Source organism: Schistocerca cancellata, chromosome 11, assembly GCF_023864275.1.
Source record: "Schistocerca cancellata isolate TAMUIC-IGC-003103 chromosome 11, iqSchCanc2.1, whole genome shotgun sequence".
Taxonomy (NCBI): Eukaryota; Metazoa; Arthropoda; class Insecta; order Orthoptera; family Acrididae; genus Schistocerca; species Schistocerca cancellata.
Window position 1 is genome coordinate 121,886,348 of NC_064636.1, and position 18,846 is coordinate 121,905,193.

Below are 18,846 nucleotides of genomic sequence, written 5' to 3' on the forward strand. Positions count from 1 at the left end.
TCAGCATCGTATTATCACAGCGTCTTCCGTAGTTTCGGGCAATTCTGGTTCTCATTTTCTTTTCTTTTTTCATCGCAGTGCATCTTAGTTTTCGTTACATCACAGACGCAGGGTTTCTGCTGAAGATTTCTTCTGCACTTTCTCGAGCCGGCCTATTCATCCACAGTTGTTCCTACGTGTACTTCGGTCGATTCCAAGTTGAGCTCCCATTTTCTCTTTCAAAATTACCTAATGTTGTTTCTCATTTCAGCTCGCAAATACTGTGGATTCCTATAAAATGTTAAAGATTCCAGTTTAAGTGGACTGCCTGTATGTATTTGTTACGAGTTGCCTAACGCTTCTGTGCATGTACTGTATTTGCAACATCGAGCGTTTCCTTAACTGTACTTTCCAGTTGCAAAACTCCTGCTGTTTATTCGCTCCCAAGTGTCTCGATAATGTCCGTACTTGGCGTACATACAGGGTGGTGCACGAAATAAGTTACCACTTTGTTTTTGAATATAAACTTTGTCAATACAATCTGAAAGAACATATACTACAATGAGGAGCCGTCCATGGAGATTTGTTCTAACTGAGCACATGCTCAATATGTCCGCCATTGGGGAGCCAATTTTGTCCGTCATTGAAGCGACCTGGGAGCCTGAGTGAAATGATCTGCACGTCGAAAAGCTCGTGTAAAAACTCCAATAGTCCAGACCTCAATCCACGTGACCTTCTTCTTTGGGGGTACCTAAAGGAAAAAATTTCCCCGAAACGTCCACTTGATTTAATGGAGGTCAGAAAACTTATTTTTCAAGCTTGCACTGAAATTGCGGAAGACATGTGCCGTAGGTAATCACTAACTTCAGTATTCGTTTGAAGGAAGGTCGGAAACGAAATGGTGGACATATTGAGTATGCGCTGAGTTAGAACAAATCTCCATGGACGACTCTTCATTATAGTATATGTTCCTTTCAGATCGTATTGACAGTAAAGTTCATATTCAAAAACAAAATGGTAACACATTTTGTGCGCCACCCTGTATGTTGCCAGTGAACATGAGCATTCGTTTTAGTAGATTAAAGAATCCCCTATGATCACCATCAGTCACACCCCCCATGCTCCTGTTCTAGCCTCCTGGCAACCAGCCTTTCCCGCTCACTCTTTCCTGTTCTCCTGCTGTCCCCTGTTTCCTGCCTCTCCAAGTGCCGCGCGGTTTGAGGCGCCGTGTCACGGATTGCGCGGCCCCACCCGCCGGAGGTTCGAGTCCCCCCACGGGCATGGGTGTGTGTGTGTTGTTCTTTGCATAAGTTAGTTTACATTAGTTTAAGTAGTGTTTAAGTCTAGAGAGCGATGACCTTAGCTTCTTCAAATTGCGCAGTGTCGTCCTTTGATTTTGATTGCTAAGTTCTGAACGTTTCTTCCATATCATCATCAATTTCTGAGCTCACTGATTCTACTGTATTCGTTAAGGTACCATATTCGGCAACTAAATCTCAGTTTAGCTGCTCCTTTGACGCCAGCAAGTCTGCAGTCTGCCTTTAACTCTTCGCTGTGTGCTTATTCTTTTTATCAGCGTGGCCAAATTGGCCAATCATGTTCTGCTCAGAGCTACATGCACTGCTGCCCTCTGTTCACTTCTCGTTGCTTCAGCCTCGCCCGCACTCACACTTAGTAAATTGTGCACTCGACCCGAAACACTGCTAGCTGTGAGTGGAACAGGCTGTGCACGTCCTAAATCTAAACATCTCCGCTGCACCACTGAAGTCTGGCTCACTCATCGGAGGAACCTGCTGTTTCATTTTGCACATTTTCGTGGCTAAAAGTGGGGAGAATCCATCTCCCACACGTCTCTGTACCGTCGCAGTCTCTTTTTTGGGCATTTCGTCTGCTGACTCCTCACCTCGTACTGCTTTTGGAGCGACTACACGTAAACTATTTTCGAATAACGCAAATGAAAATTTTATACAGAAAAAACACTAACTGAAACACACTTAAATAAAATGCTAAATTTTTACTAAGTTCGTCACACTGGCTAAACATGCGTATTCATCACATGCAACCTAGTAGAATGAAAATGAGCTTCACACGCAATTCCCAGCGAAAAATCGTCACACGAGCATTAATTACATTTAAAAAAAACTCCCCAATGAAAAGGATTGCAACGAAAAGCTCCCAAAGTACCATAAACACACTTCACACAAAATTCAAAACAGACATCAAAGACGACACTGTTTCATAAAGCAAGCAACAACGCTGATCAACCACAATGAAGTAATTGTGTGAGATCTGTAGAAAATAAAATTTACATGTTAGTACACCCTAACAATGTCACAGCATCAACATAAGATCCCTGGGTGACCGAAATCCTGTGCAAAAGGGTCTCGCCATTATGATGGCAACCTGTTCTCCGCAAAATTCAGATTTAATGGCAATGTCGGTGTTCAGAATGAAACATGTTCCTGACTTCAAATACCAACAGCCACCAGGCAAACAGAGGTTATTTTCGTTTTCGTTTCATTGAGCACGCACCAGACACACAAACTTAGATTGTGGCTGAAATTCGTTCAAGTACTGGAAAAATAGCCGAGAAAACCACCACCTGTCAGCCGGCCGAAGTGGCCGTGCGGTTAAAGGCGCTGCAGTCTGGAACCGCAAGGCCGCTACGGTCGCAGGTTCGAATCCTGCCTCGGGCATGGATGTTTGTGATGTCCTTAGGTTAGTTCGGTTTAACTAGTTCTAAGTTCTAGGGGACTAATGACCTCAGCAGTTGCGTCCCATAGTGCTCAAAGCCATTTGAACGATTTGAACCACCACCTGTCAGGCTGTTGTATGAGCTAAGGAATGAAATATCCTCGTACTGGATACACAAGACAACATATTACAATTTTGTTGATTGATCGCTATTAAGGGAAGATAAGAACTGAATGATTTGAGGGAGCTTGACTAGGAAGCAGATTGGCTCTATGAGGTGGTAAGTAAAGAGCCACTCGACATTTATGTCTGAATTAAAACACACGAAAATATTAAATGGTGCTTAAACTTCGACATATGGTACGTGTCTCTCGAATGCAGCCCCCAAATGCAGAACCCAATCTGCTAAATATGGGGTAGGATTTACTTGATGCAGACACTGACCATCCATACATTATATAGTTTTGAAGAATGCTTCCTTATTCTGCTTTTAAGTACACTGGGACAGACAACTTCTGAGGACAAAGGCCCGTTGCAAGAATTCACTATAAATCCCATAATTAGACAGTACAGTTACCGAATGAGAACACCTCTACTCTGTACTTGTCAAAGAATTTTATGTTCGGTGTTGGCCTCTAATATGAGACACACTAACACCTGTGGGGAATGAAGTGGTTCTGGCACTACAGATTCCACCCTCCAAAGGGAACTCACAATTGAAAATATTCTTTCCACGACAATATTTATGTCTGGTACAGCAGGAGCAAAACTCACAAGCGTGTCTATATTTTTACATGAAATACCTGTACTTTTAAGTGTATTGAATACATCGCATAGTCTCTCATCTGTTTCCAAATTATCTTTTTGCAATTCCTCAAGTTTGTGGGATACAATGTTGTTCACGCATCCTTCTCGTCTGAAACGTTGCACATGAGTCTACTGCCTTAAGAATTATCAGAAAATTTAAAAGTTCAGCCCAAGAAACAGTTTTTTTTTGTGTTCTCCAATGAAATGATTTCAGAGGTTGAAGTGGAGAACTCTACTTTTCCAAACAAGTCACAAAAGTGTCGAAGTGTCTTAGAATTGGTAAAAGGCTCGTATTTTGACTGAGTGAAAGTACCTTCGTTTTCCAAGTTAATTAAAATGGTATTTATTATTTCTTGAAGCAAGCTGAAACCGTGATTATTTCCAATTTTTGGATTGAATTTAAAAACATTTTCAATGGGCATTGTGTGAAATGAAGCCATAGAAGTGACTGTTGGTTTTCGAAAATTTGTTTCAGCAACGTGGGACACCTATTCTGAGATAGAAAACAAGATTTCAAAGGTTCAATAACTTTCATAACTCCTGGCAACAATGACAACCATATAGTTTTAATACTACCCAGAACTTTGCCGTATCCAGTATCAACGAAATCACAGAATGATTTCAGTTGGTCCACACGTTGAGGGTAAATGTGTGTCGTGCTCAGTGTAACTTATTTTAAGTTAGAGTAAGTAGTACGTGAGCCCAGGCACCGATGATCTCAGCATTGATATCCCTGTAACCTTCTTTAACGAAAACTTGTCACATTCGTCCGTCATTTCTGGTGTAGCAAATGATCGATACGAATCGCGAAGCTCGCGCGTAAGTCACTGGTACTCAGCACGATGACGGAAGATGTTGTGTTCACACCTCTCCTCATCCCGTGACCAAAATGCAGCGTCTTTGTTCCAACTTTGCGTTGACCAAAAGCGGTGCTGGGAAATCGGTTGACGAAATCCGGTTTTTGGGGCGCCAGGCGAAGGGGGTGTGTGTTGCCAGCTGCATAGCGCGGTTCGAGATAACTGACTGTGGCGTGGATGGGACGCAGGCGGTCCGGCAGTGCCGACACAGACGTAGACGCCCTGCTGCAGCAGTTCCCTCGCCTGCCGCGCGAGCTGGCAACGCCGCCCCGTGACGTCAGCGCTGGGTGGGGCAGCCGGCTGTCTGTGCGGCCCAGTTGTGACGCAGCAGCCTGGAGGGAAGCAGCGTGCCACGTTGTCCTGCCTGCCCAGACAGAGCTTGTGTATCTTGTGTCTGCACGGGAATACCACAGAAAGGTAAGGCAGGAATTTATGGGAGCGGCGGGTGTTCTGCACCCTTCTGTGTGGTTTGTCGTGTAACTCACTTACTGCTCTTGTCTAATACTTTGTCTTACTTTGAAAAATTACGACCGCTACGAACAAAGGGGGTGGCTAACAGTGTGTTAAATTACCGTTTTGAGTGTTCAGTCATTTATTGGTCGTTACTTATGGCCTTGCTCCAGACTATGAAAACTTGAGCGAGAATAACGTGTAACGAATGGAAAATAACGCCACATTCAGTCGGCTAGTGTTTCGATGTGCCAGTGTAGATTTCCACGGAATTCACGTACAACAGGCATTCAAAATGAAAACCTCGCGTTCTTGATTATGTTCGTAGGACGCAAGTTTACGAAAACCATCAAACGCAGAACTTTGCAGTAAGCGAGTTTTAGTGCGACAAGGCGTGTAGCGGCTTGCAGGCGTGGCAGAAATTTATTTTTTAATGTTTCGCGTAATGTGGCCGAATGCAGACATCTAAAATGTTGTCGTGATGTACTCATTCAGAAGTATAATCTTAAATTGCGGTTGTCACACAGTAAGAGAAGTACCGAAGTTGGAAACATTGCGCGTCGCGAGGTAACGTGACTAAGGGCGCTGAAATACGCGGACGTTATTCAGACAGTATTTCAGAATGAGGGCAGTTACCGACTTCCAAGAAACTGCACGCAAGACTACGAGAACTGGAGAGATTTTTCCGCTACCCCCCTACTCCGGCCACGTTGTCGCTGTTCATGGAGTCAACTTAGGCATCAGACGTTGCGGACAGTATCCCCACACCCCGTAGGGTATCTGCAAAAATTACATCGTCGTACGGCCCACACATCGGTAGACATGACGTGTCAAAAATTTAGACGCGCGATAAACGGGCTTTTCTTTAAAAAGCAGCGCAAATTAAGCAGACTGTGTTTACCCAGTATTTCGGAATGAGCACTTGCTTTCGAACAGACATTAAGAACAATTTCAAACCGTTTCTAAACTTTATCTCGCTTACATGCTTAACGTCAGACGTTACACACGTAAACTCGCCTGCAAAGTAATGAGACGTAGGAAGCTGTTTCGTGCGTGGGCGTTGCGGATCCTGAAATCCGTTCGCGAATCACAACTCGTGGCGTCACGCCGGCACGCTTGTGGGGATGAGACACAGCACTCGCGTTCATTTCCGTATTTTCACAATTTTCTGGAATTAAGGTGTAAGTAGGCTGCTTACGTTTTCTTATTGGCAACGCCACGTAGCGCTCTGTATGAAAATCACTGGCTGTGCTGTGTGCAGTCTGTGGCGCTCGCTGTATTGCAGTAGTTCGAGTAATGAAGATTTTTGTGAGGTAAGTGATTTGTGAAAGGTATATGTTAATGTTAGTCAGAGCCATTCTTTTGTAGGGATTTTTGAAAGTCAGATTGCGTTGCGCTAAAAATATTGTGTGTCAGTTTAAGCACAGTCGTATATAATAGTTCTAAGGGGACGTTTCAAAGGTTATGGTGAACGAGCAATCTGTAGCTTTCCCCAACACCCTCATTACAAACAGGCGACCATTTGCGTAGTAGTTGGCTAATTCTTGAGAATTTATCGTAATGTTCGTGCTTCACGAAATAAACATTTCGTATTTTTTATCGCTCTGTCACGTCTCCTCGTTTGTGATTTGCTGATGAAAATTTTTTTTAGCACTCTACAACGCTGCATCGCTTTGTTTGGCTGTTCTCGTGTTACTATTTGCCTGATGAGAGAGCCCGGTGTGTCGACAAAGCAACGCGTCAGCGACCTGTGAGACCGCCATGTTCTGTGCGGCCTGCGCTTCAGTCGTATATTATGTGAGGGAGGGATGAATGTCGGTGATTCTGACGCCGTCACTTACCAGCTTCTTTATTTGACGTTGAAATGACACGATTAAAGTGCAGTGTAGATTTCTATGTGCAGGCACTAATGTCGGCAGAACCTAGATTTAATTTGTGCCATTTGCAGTGCAACAGTTGAATAGAGGTAGATTTGTTGTTAGTTTCCGTCAGAGGACCTAATCACGTCAGAATTATAACATTTGTAGGGGCATTTGCTAATTATGTTTGACAGAAACATACAGCAAACATTATATCGTTTAGCCAGATACTGTTACAGAAACCGTACCCGTTATTGATGGTAAGTCACAGTTGCGGAATCGTGGGTGGCCACTGACGTCACATTTACCGACACTTGGGCGTGACAAAGTACTGAATATGACCTGTCTTGAAAAGTTCAGAAATTTCGTGTATCAGGTAGACTGCACATCGTCCTAAAACGCAAATTTCACTATCAAAACTATGAAATTGACAATTTTAACTTCGCAAACAGGTAGATCAACACGACTGTTCAGTGTGCTTCCCTCATCCACTGCCAGCAAAGAACGTGTGACGTCAGGGAAAAGTGACTGTCGTCACACGTGAGGGACCGGATGATTTGATAAAAGTTGCGCGAATTTTATGTATAATAAGTAACCCGGAATCTGTGCTCTAAATGCCCTTCGCTTTCGTGACGTGGAACTATGTGTGGTGGCTTTCGTATTTATACTCGCCTATCACAAAATATACAACGCAATTGATGCACGCCGTATTAAAGACCTGTTCAAAACGTGTCGTGTGTAGCGAGACAAGATTTGCTGAATTGTAGAAAACTGTGGCGTTCACGGATGAGCAGTAGCGGCAGCCAAAACAGTTTCCTAAGAAGGCCGCCATTTAATCGCGATTGTGTGGAATCGGCTCTTTAGGTCACACTTAGATATCCAATAATAAGGGAGTAAGGTCACTCGTGACTTGGGAATGTGTACAGTGTTTCCGGGTGCTTTCAATTCATTAGGTGTTCTGTCCACCAGTAAAATGTGATAGCTGCATAAAATTTCACACTGTGGTGTCTCACATGATACTTCGGCTGGCAGTAAACGTGGAGACGGTGGCGAGGTGTCGCCCTGACACGTGGCTGAGGGTAACCTGCGTGCAGGAGTAACCGTCCTGTACCGGTGTGCGGACATTCGCCACGATTTTAGCTGCTCCGAAGGGTTGGCTCCCTTGTCTCCCCCTCCCCCTCCGCACCCGCCGCGTAGTAAAGCTACTTACTGAGCCTTTCCGCTGGTTTACTTAACACAGGACCAGAAGCTCTTTGGAGTTTCCGCCACATTTATGGGGTATCAGTTCCGCCTCTTATTAATTTATTTGCTACGAATCTCTCGAGTGCTGTTGATAACATTTCTTTGACCTTTAAGCCTCATATGGTCTTCACTTACATAGTTTGGAAGGATTGGGGAGTGTCTCTTAGAAAGAAGTCTACCGAATTTTTAGCAGCTTTTATAAATAGATATATTTCGCCTTTAGTTTTGGTGAATTTCTTTTTTACGGAATTGATCCTCGCTATGACTGTGTGTTCACTAACCCTCTATCCGTCGTGATGCTCGTGATTATTTGTGGCGAAGAGGTCAAGTGTGTTTTCGTAACCATTTACAATTTGAACGGCCACGTGGACTAATTGTTGAAAATATTTCTTAAAAAAGCATTTAGAACAATAACGCAACTTGTTTTCTATCTACAATAGGGTGTGAAAATGTATTTTTCTCAACATACGGAAGGTATATTGAAGTCACTGCCAACTATAACTGTATGAGTAGGGTACCTATTTGTGATGACTCAAGTTTTCTTTCAACTGTTCAGCAACTGTTTCGTCTGATACCGGGGGTTGTCGAATATAATCTTTGCCCACACTAAGTGACAGGAACTATCTGCTTCAATGTCACTTGTGAGTTGGAACAGGCATTACATTATTTTTCCTTACGTTGTGCTTCTTGTTTCTGTTCTAGTGTTTTCCCTCCAAAACCTAGGATGTTTTCTCTGTGACTCTGTAAATACCAGAGCTAAACAATGTAGAACAACGTACGTTACAAGCATAGTATTGTGTATTACAACAGTTCCTTATCTCTAACATTTTTAAAAATGTACGTAGACTTTAGATGACATGCCAATCATAGAAGTTCTTATCTCTATTTAGTAGCGTATTTTCAGTCATGTTTTGAACATTGTCCCGCTACACTTTATTAACTAATGTTTCGCCGCAAGAGATATCGGATTTTAGAGAGTAAATTATATGGAGTATGTCGTTCTTTTCAAACGTTCACATACCTATTTCTTCTTTCCTTATTGTCTTTTGGGCATGCAGTTTTAGTAATTAAAGTAGGCACAAATGCAGCGATCAAAAAGAAATGATTAGCGTACATTCGCACTCTTTTACATCTTTCCGTCCTTGTTGTTCCCTTGGCGATGGACTGTTTCTATCTCACTATCAGACTTAATCGTCGGTATTGCTTTCGTTTCCCAAAAGTTATAAATGTTTCGATTTCGGAGAAGAAGCTCTGTATTTCCCCAAGATGTCGATGAAGGAGGTCCCTTATGTACTGGTTTTATTGAGTAAGATGTGGAGACAGCGGTTCGAAAGCGGACACAAGTAGTACGAGGAAGGGCGTCCCTAACCTGAGGGATCGCTAGTCAAGCTAGTCAAGTGTTGCATATGTCCAGCGTGGCAAATGTCCGTCATTCGCTGTACCACTGTGTGCTTGTAGTCTGAAGTTGAGCCACTCACAGAGGTCCATCGTGGGCTGTAACTGCTGTATGGCAGCGAAACTTGGTATGCTAATGCGCCCTTGCGGAACCGATTTACACTGGAAAGAAATGTTCCCATATCTAATGCATTGGGAACGGAACGTGCGCAGGAAGGGACAAAAAAGTGAGAAAGGCAGAATGTCGATATTGTTAACCGCCACTTGCAGAACTTGTTCAGTGTGAGCACCGGAGACTTCCGCGAGGTGTTGCACAGTGACAGATTCGCACCTGCTAACCAACATTGGAATTGATTTCCTCCGGCGCCAACTGGTTTCGCGTTAACGCATTAGCATGTCTACAGTGTTTCGCTGCCTTACCATACTCAGACCACAGTGGATTTGGGTCAGTAGCTGCATTTTACTTATGAACACCCGGTACTTCAGTGTCTCAGATGAAGAAAAAAAAACGGTTCGCGAAAATTTCGCTGTCACCATGGTGGTCCATTTGGTGATAAACCATTCAGTAGTTAATCAGTTAAAAAAATCTGCAGTTTTCTCAGACTTCCGTCGTGTGTTTCACTTTTCTCAAAGCATCAAGGCTCTGCAAGTACCCGTATTTCCAGTACAGGCGGCTGCCTGAACTGGAGCAGCTCGCAGCTGCTGATAGCGGCCGTCGGCATTGACCCGTGGCGTAATGGTGTGCTGCGTGACGTCACACACACTCACGGATACAACAGAACGCGTGGCTGCTATATTATTTTCTGTAAAGTGAGTTGTGGTGGAAAAGTCATCTGTTGCTTGGCCAGAGTTCTGGGACAGGTTGTCAGGTTACAGTATGGTTGTCAGTCAGCGGAGCCAAAGAAATGGAATGTTACAGTAACAGTTTTTGTGTGGCACGTATTTCACGCATGTTAGCTTTCGAAAAGTGTTGTATGTCCGTTTTGGTGACGCACAGTTGGAATCGGCAGGTTCAGTGCTGGGCGCCGCTTGTCCCTGGTGTGGAGGCAGGTCAGGTCGACACCTGTGCAGCCGCGCACGCCCCTTGACACGTGAGCACGGCGGCCCGCGGCAGCCCCCACTCTCCGGACGAGCGCAGACCGCGCTCTCCCGCCCACCGTTTTTTTGTCTTTTGTACTGCGTCTCACTGTTGCGTCCCTGTGTTTCGCGCCCTTTCAAATTTTCGCAAGCCCATTGGCCGAGTGGTCTAAACAGAAACAAAATGGCTCTGAAGATCATACCTGTGACGCGAGTTCTCGGTAACATCCATTATGGCCTCTATTTTGTGTAGTCAGTGATCGAGTGGCCTTCTGCTAATATTTCAAGTTCATTTGAGACAGCCACAGTGCAATGAAACCCTACTTTAATCGCTACATTTTCGAAAATAAACACTAAGAGAAACAAAGCTGTAGTAGAATTATAAACATTATGACTTAAATATAGGAGACAACCGCAATTACGACACACACTGTTTAATTACACAAACCCGTGACCAGTTTCAGATTTTCAAACATCCATTGTTAAGTGCTTTTGCAAGCTGATCAGTACTTGCGCTAACCGCCTACGGGCAATCCAGCGATGCGAAATTTCGTCGTTTAGGTAGCAACAAACATCGATGCTCCCTCGAGGGTAGGCTTGTATTGCTGGAAGATGAAATTTCTGGAATCCGGAATGAGCAGTCCAAACAACTACAACTCCAACATATCGAGATAAGATGTATCCGCCACAGTTGTCTCACAGTATTAAAACGGCATTTTGGCAAGTCGCTGAATTCGTAACGGCATGCAATCATATTCGTCCACTTAATACTTCGGAAAAATTCGAATTCTGCAAACTAGTGAATCGTTGACGGTAGCCCTCTGTTTCGCCTTTTACCCGTCGTCTTTAGTTTCTGCACCAGTACGGTACTGAGCAGCCCAACTCATGATCTCGATCCCCTTGCTCATTTTACACAAGGCCAAGAAGTCTTTAAATTCTAATTCAGTCTGGTTGACAATATTGCATTTACAAATTATTTCAATGACGTACATAATATCTGTACACATAATGTGCTTCCAGGAACACCCGCGAAATGTTAACCATCAAATTCACAGAATCTGGTACTTTCTGAACGCGCTTGGTTACACTTCACGTGCTGACTTTAATCCCAGTACATACACTGTGTACCTTAGTGTCGGGAATCTTTCCGTAAGCAATGAAAGATAATGTACGTAAGTGATCAGTATACGCCTACTTCTATTGAACCCATATCACTCCTCCGTGGTACACAAGTTAATTATGTACGTACATGTAACCGATGCAGTTCCGCGTGTAACTGACGTATACAAAGACGCGGGTATCGTTAATAGGTCGAGTGTAAGTGTTTGAATTCTAAAATTGGATGTAGAAGTTCGTTATGTGGAGAGCCAAGTACGAAAAACCACTGCACCAATGGCTTTATTCTTCTTTCAAAATAATGCTGAGAAATTTATACACGAGTGCTTTCTAACGCGTAAATACCTAGTGTATGGTGAGCTGTCAGTGTTGCTGTTCATTAACTTGTAATTCACGCCCCACCTACCCTTAGTTCACTTCCAGTATCCTTTCCGTACGTAAAACTGCGATAACAAGTTACGAAATGCCACAGTAGGTGAAGTAACGTCCTCTATAAAGCACTGCAGGACCTTTGCTTGTCTCTGAGTTGCACAGCAGATACAATGAATTTTCGTTACCACTCACGAATAATTCCGTCTCTCGTTTATTGACGATTAAAATGCTTAATACTTGCGCAAATCTGCTGATAGCAAATATCGTTCTCCTTACTGTTTATTTAAATATGCCCCCGACCTTCATGCCTTCTTTCTTCTGTCGTGTAAATTTTGACAACTCCAAGGAAACAGGACGGCCGGCAAGTCAGGGATTTCAGTCCCCTTATCTGTCAGTTTCAAACAGCTGTTTGTCTTTCTTTTTCTCTAACAGAAATTAGTATTGCGTATTTCTTTATACTTACCGCGTGTACAAATTATTTCCTCTTTTTTACTTATTTACATAAAAATATGCGAATAATCGTTACCACCTAGATGCTCGTACAACATGAAAATTATATCTGTGGACGGTTAGTCTCTAAATTGGCTAAAAGAGAATTACTACCATCTTTGTAGTCTCTTTCATGTAGGTGCTTTAAAAATATATTCATTACGTGATGAACGGTGCAGTTTTTTATAAACTCACGCAAAGATTTATTAACGTGACTTTTCTCGACCGAAATATTTCAGAAAGGACTAAAGAAAACAACGATGGCGTCAACTCTTGACAGTTTTTGTGTGGTGATCCACAGTGAGGACCATACTGTAGTTACTTTCTTACTGTGCTTAGTTTGAAGCGTCAGAAATTAAACTTGGTATTTGAACCTAAAGTAAGTGCAGCTTGCGGGGATGACGTGATACAGCGGTATTCTGCGCGGTTATATTGTAAGAATTCGTACCTGTAGCTACGAGATTTCGAGGGATTTTTTCCTTGCTCTTGGTTCAATACAAAGCCACAAAATGTGGCACCAGTGCTCCGGTAGTATAAAACCGAATACGGCGACCGGTCAGTCTCTTCTGCATCAACGAATCACAGCGCAGACAACAGCCACTTACTGGGAACTGTTGAAAGTGACCAGCCCAAATATATAAGGGTTACCGCAAAAAAACAGCCGCCACAAAATAAGTTCCGGCCATCGTACTCGGCGCAGCACGAGGGAACAGACAGGAAAAATTTAGGTTCCTGTTCCGCCCACGAATGGCGCGTGGGTAGGGTGATCCTCCGTAAGGCGTCTTTATTGGCCGCAGTTTCTCGATTGTTCTCGTCATTTCGCTGCAAGCCTGGAAGCTTCGAGGAGACGTGCTGGCGCTGCGGAACAGCGGTTTGTGGGCGGGAAGCGGGCGTCCGCGCAGTGCAGACAACTGCGAGTCGCCAGTCCAGGGTCAGCGGGTGACGTCACGCGGCGAGGCTGGTGGAGACCGGCTGCTGCGAGCACCCCGTTGAGGGGGTGGGGGGAGGGGTGCGACGGCGGCAGCAGCAACACTGACGTCACGGCGCAGCGAAGAACCGCTTCGGTGAACGAAGTACCCACCATCACATTCCGCAAAGTCGTCTCAGGTTTGGATCTGTAGGTGGTTACTTAGTTTCACTGCATGCCCCATCACGATATTAATTTTGTGGTGCTTTAGGTTTAGATTTGATTGATACACGAGAAGTGTGTTGAAAAGGAGCACCGCAACGTATTACGGTTAGGCACATGACGGTATACAGTTACATTCATGACGGTGCATTTTGTGTGCTTCATATCGTTTGAAAGCGATGTTTCACGCTGAGCCGGAAAACATTGGCGCGTAAAAAATGTGTACGCCACAGGAAGTTTTCAGGCAGAAGAACGTTTCCTTCAACTTGGCCGATCTGCTCGGCGGTGGAGATGACCCGAAGTTACGGGGGCGGCGCAGACACCCAGACCCCGAGAGAAGGAAATTAGCGACTCGGCCGGGAATCGAATCTGGGACGCTAAACACGGACTGCGGATTTTGCTGCACGGACCGTGAACACGAGTCGGTCTAGGATACGCTGTGTAGGGCTCACCACCTCTCTTCCCTGTTAGAAGTAGTCAGTGTTTCGAAATTCTTCCGTTCATTACCGCCTTAACAACGTCGCGTTTTGTCTCTGGGGGGGGGGGAGATGTGAAGATGTTCTACAAAACAAAAATCTACTCGCATTTTGACCTAGAACATGCGAATTTCTTCTCAGATGGGTCTCTGATAACAGCCGTGCTGTCCGTTCAACGGAAACAACGATTGTGTTTTGCGGCATGGAATATCCGCTAGCAAAATTCGGGGTCACGTTATTCTGTTTACACTTGTTAATAAATGAAATGGCCATGCTAGTACTCCGAATTATGTAGAAAAATTATATTACAAATCGCCTACTTTCAAAAAGAAATTCATAGCTCAGATCCTCAATAACAGAATTGCGGAATTGTATACAAAGAAAGGTTGGTTAAACAAGAAAGCTTATTAGGTGTATCTTGAAATATCGATGCACTATTCGAAGTCTTAAAATTATCGAATAGATGATTTTTGGGCACAGGCCAGTGATTTCATTGCCAAACAGAAAGAAGAAATCGCTGCAAGGCATGCGAAAAAACTGTCAAATTTGTCTAAGGGTGTTACCAGAGGTAACCAACAAGGATGTTCCAATAATACAGGTTTCACACCCACGTTCTGTGAACGTGTTATTAATAAAACTTCTATAATGTTTTCAACAGCTAAGACCCAGTTACTGTCCAAAGCGCTGAAATTCAATATCGCACCTGCGATTAAGGAACCACACGTGGTAGACAGTTTCATAGCAGGCCTTAAATTAGGTTTGGAGTGTACCAAAACGCCAAAGAATGTTCAAACGCGGTTAGGTTAAGAATTCTGTGAAATCTTAGAAAATGAATTGTCTGTCGCTCAATCAAAGCATTACGTTATAGACCGGTGAAAAGCATTAATCGTAAACTGGAGAATAATGGCGCCCATACTAACGAGTCAATTACAACGGAGGGGTATCTGTTGAGAGGCCAGACAAACGTGTGGTTCCTGAAGAGGGGCAGCAGCCTTTTCAGTAGTTGCAAGGGCAACAGTCTGGATGATTGACTGATCTGGTCTTGTAACAATAACCAAAACGGCCTTGCTGTGCTGGTACTGCGAACGGCTGAAAGCAAGGGGAAACTACGGCCGTAATTTTTCCCGAGGGCATGCAGCTCTACTGTATGATTAAATGATGATGGCGTCCTCTTGGGTAAAATATTCCGGAGGTAAAATAGTCCTCCATTCGGATCTCGGGGCGGGGACTACTCAAGAGCATGTCGTTACCAGGAGAAAGAAAACTGGCGTTCTACGAATCGGAGCGTGGAATGTCAGATCCCTTAATCGGGCAAGTAGGTTAGAAAATTTAAAAAGAGAAATGGATAGGTTAAAGTTAGATATAGTGGGAATTAGTGAAGTTCGGTGGCAGGAGGAACAAGAGTTCTGGTCAGGCGAATACAGGGTTATAAATACAAAATCAAATAGGGGTAATGCAGGAGTAGGTTTAATAATGAATGGGAAAATAGGAATGCGGGTAAGCTACTACAAACAGCATAGGGAACGCATAATTGTGGCCAAGATAGATACGAATCCCACACCTACTACAGTAGTACAAGTTTATATGCCAACTAGCTCTGCAGATGACGAAGAAATTGAAGAAATGTATGATGAAATAAAAGAAATTATTCAGATAATGAAGGGAGACGAAAATATAATAGTCATGGGTGACTGGAATTCGAGTGTAGGAAAAGGGAGAGAAGGAAACGTAGTAGGTGAATATGGATTGTGGCTAAGAAATGAAAGAGGAAGCCGCCTGGTAGAATTTTGCACAGAGCACAACTTGGTTTAAGAATCATGATAGAAGGTTGTATACATGGAAGAACCCTGGAGATACTAAAAGGGATCAGATAGATTATATAATGGTAAGACAGAGATTTAGGAACCAGGTTTTAAATTGTAAGACATTTCCAGGGGCAGATGTGGACTCTGACCACAATCTATTGGTTATGAGCTGTAGATTAAAACTGAAGAAACTGCAAAAAGGTGGGAATTTAAGGAGATGGGACCTGGATAAACTGACTAAACCAGAGGGTGTACAGAGTTTGAGGGAGAGCATAAGGGAACAATTGACGGGAATGGGGGGAAAAATACAGTAGAAGAAGAATGGGTAGCTTTGAGGGATGAAGTAGTGAAGGCAGCAGAGGATCAAGTAGGTAAAAAGACGAGGGCTAGTAGAAACCCTTGGGTAACAGATGAAATATTGAATTTAATTGATGAAGGGAGAAAATATAAAAATGCAGTAAATGAAGCAGGCAAAAAGGAATACAAACGTCTCAAAAATAAGATCGACAGGAAGTGCAAAATGGCTAAGCAGGGATGGCTAGGACAAACGTAAGGATGTAGAGGCTTATCTCACTAGGGGTAAGATAGAAACTGCCTACAGGAAAATTAGAGAGACCTTTGGAGATAAGAGAACCACTTGTATAAACATCAAGAGCTCAGATGGAAACTCAGCTCTAAGCAAAGAAGGGAAAGCAGGAAGGTGGAAGGAGTATATAGAGGGTCTATACAAGGGCGATGTACTTGAGGACAATATTATGGAAATGGAAGAGGATGTAGATCAAGATGAAATGGGAGATATGATACTGCGTGAAGAGTTTGACAGAGCACTGAAAGACCTGAGTCGAAACAAGGCACCGGGAGTAGACAACATTCCATTAGAACTACTGACGGCCTTGGGAGAGCCAGTCCTGACAAAACTCTACCATCTGGTGAGCAAGATGTATGAAACAGGCGAAATACCCTCAGAATTCAAGAAGAATATAATAATTCCAATCTCAAAGAAAGCAGGTGCTGACAGATGTGAAAATTACCGAACAGTCAGTTTAATAAGCCACAGCTGCAAAATATTAACACGAATTCTTTACAGACGAATGGAAAAACTAGTAGAAGCCGACCTCGGGGAAGATCAGTTTGGATTCCGTAGAAATACTGGAACACGTGAGGCAATACTGACCTTACAACTTATCTTAGAAGAAAGATTAAGGAAAGGCAAACCTACATTTCTAGCATTTGTAGACTTAGAGAAAGCTTTTGACAATGTTGACTGGAATACTCTCTTTCAAATTCTAAAGGTGGCAGGGGTAAAATACAAGGAGCGAAAGGCTATTTACAATTTGTACAGAAACCAGGTGGCAGTTATAAGAGTTAAGGGACATGAAAGGGACGCAGTGGTTGGGAAGGGAGTAAGACAGGGTTGTAGCCATCCCCGATGTTATTCAATCTGTATATTGAGCAAGCAGTAAAGGAAACAAAAGAAAAATTCGGAGTAGGTATTAAAATCCATGGAGAACAAATAAAAACTTTGAGGTTCGCCGATGACATTGTAATTCTGTCAGAGACAGCAAAGGACTTGGGAGAGCAGTTGAATGGAATGGATGGTGTCTTGAAGGGAGGATATAAGATGAACATCAACAAAAGCTAAACGAGGATAATGGAATGTAGTCGAATTAAGTTGGGTGATGCTGAGGGAATTAGATTAGGAAATGAGACACTTAAAGCAGTAAAGGAGTTTTGCTATTTGGGGAGCAAAATAACTGATGGTCGAAGTAGAGAGGATATAAAATGTAGACTGGCAATGGCAAGGAAAGCGTTTCTGAAGAAGAGGAATTTGTTAACATCGAGTATAGATTTAAGTGTCAGGAAGTCATTTCTGAAAGTATTTGTATGGAGTGTAGCCATGTATGGAAGTGAAACATGGATGGTAAATAGTTTGGACAAGAAGAGAATAGAAGCTTTCGAAATGTGGTGCTACAGAAGAATGCTGAAGATTAGATGGGTAGATCACATAACTAATGAGGAAGTATTGAATAGGATTGGGGAGAAGAGAAGTTTGTGGCACAACTTGACTAGAAGAAGGGATCGGTTGGTAGGACATGTTCTGAGGCATCAAGGGATCACCAATTTAGTATTGGAGGGCAGCGCGGAGGGTAAAAATCGTAGGGGGAGACCAAGAGATGAATACACTAAGCAGATTCAGAAGGATGTAGGTTGCAGTAGGTGCTGGGAGATGAAGCAGCTTGCACAGGACAGAGTAGCAACGAGAGCTGCATCAAACCAGTCTCAGGACTGAAGACCACAACAACAACAACAATGTAATCTGCCATGCCACATCAAAGCTGGCTCCCTTTCATTTTTCCAGCCTCTCTACCAACGTACTTGTAGATCAGACTTTAAATATTCCGGAACGGAACTTACGCTTCCATAAGAAATTCCCAGATACTGAAATTGATGAGCTCATAAATCTCCTGCGCATTGATTTGAAATAGTCATTTTTGTTTTAATGACAAAATTTACTCACAACCGTACGGGTTAGCAATGGGTAATCCTCTAGCAGGGATTCTTTCCGATATATTTATGAATGTGATAGAATCTCAATTTTTTTTAGTAATTTAGAGATCGCGGAGAAAATAAAGTTAATGCAAGATACGTGGATGATATTCTCATGCTAATTGACTCGTCCCAAGAAGACATAGATCAGATACTGGTAGTGTTTAACGATCTCCACGAGAAAATTATTTTTGCTCTTGAAAGCAAGTCACCCAGTAGGACGTTAAACTACTTATATCTTACGTTATCTATAGTAGATGATCAGATTGAATATGACATCTCCATCTCCACGAAGCATAAATTTTCTGAGAATGTCATACCTGCCGATTCTGCACACCCGCTGGCGCATAAAATGGCACTTTTTCACTCTAGTATACATAGAGCGATATCCATTCCCCTATCCGCAGAAGCCTTGGAACACGAACTGGCAACCCTTGAAACAACAGCGCGAAATAACGGTTACGAGCTTGAAATGGACACGGCTCTAAGACAGGAAAGTAAATAATAATGGAACTAAAAGTTGCACATTAGGTATCATGCCAGAAGTTAGTC

The 18,846-nt window shown here is 43.3% G+C and overlaps 1 protein-coding gene across 2 annotated transcripts in view; it reads left to right on the plus strand.

Annotated features, from left to right (window-relative positions):
* LOC126108824 (uncharacterized) overlaps positions 1-18,846 on the plus strand; it is a 71,301-nt gene that overhangs the window by 17,950 nt on the left and 34,505 nt on the right. Inside the window, exon 1 of one of the 2 annotated variants that reach the window (XM_049914187.1) lies at positions 4,651-4,754. The exons of the other annotated variant lie outside the window; for it this stretch is intronic. The gene's annotated coding sequence lies outside the window, so the exon portion shown is untranslated. Of the gene's footprint in view, positions 1-4,650; positions 4,755-18,846 lie in introns of those variants that run through there. 2 annotated transcript variants of the gene reach the window in all.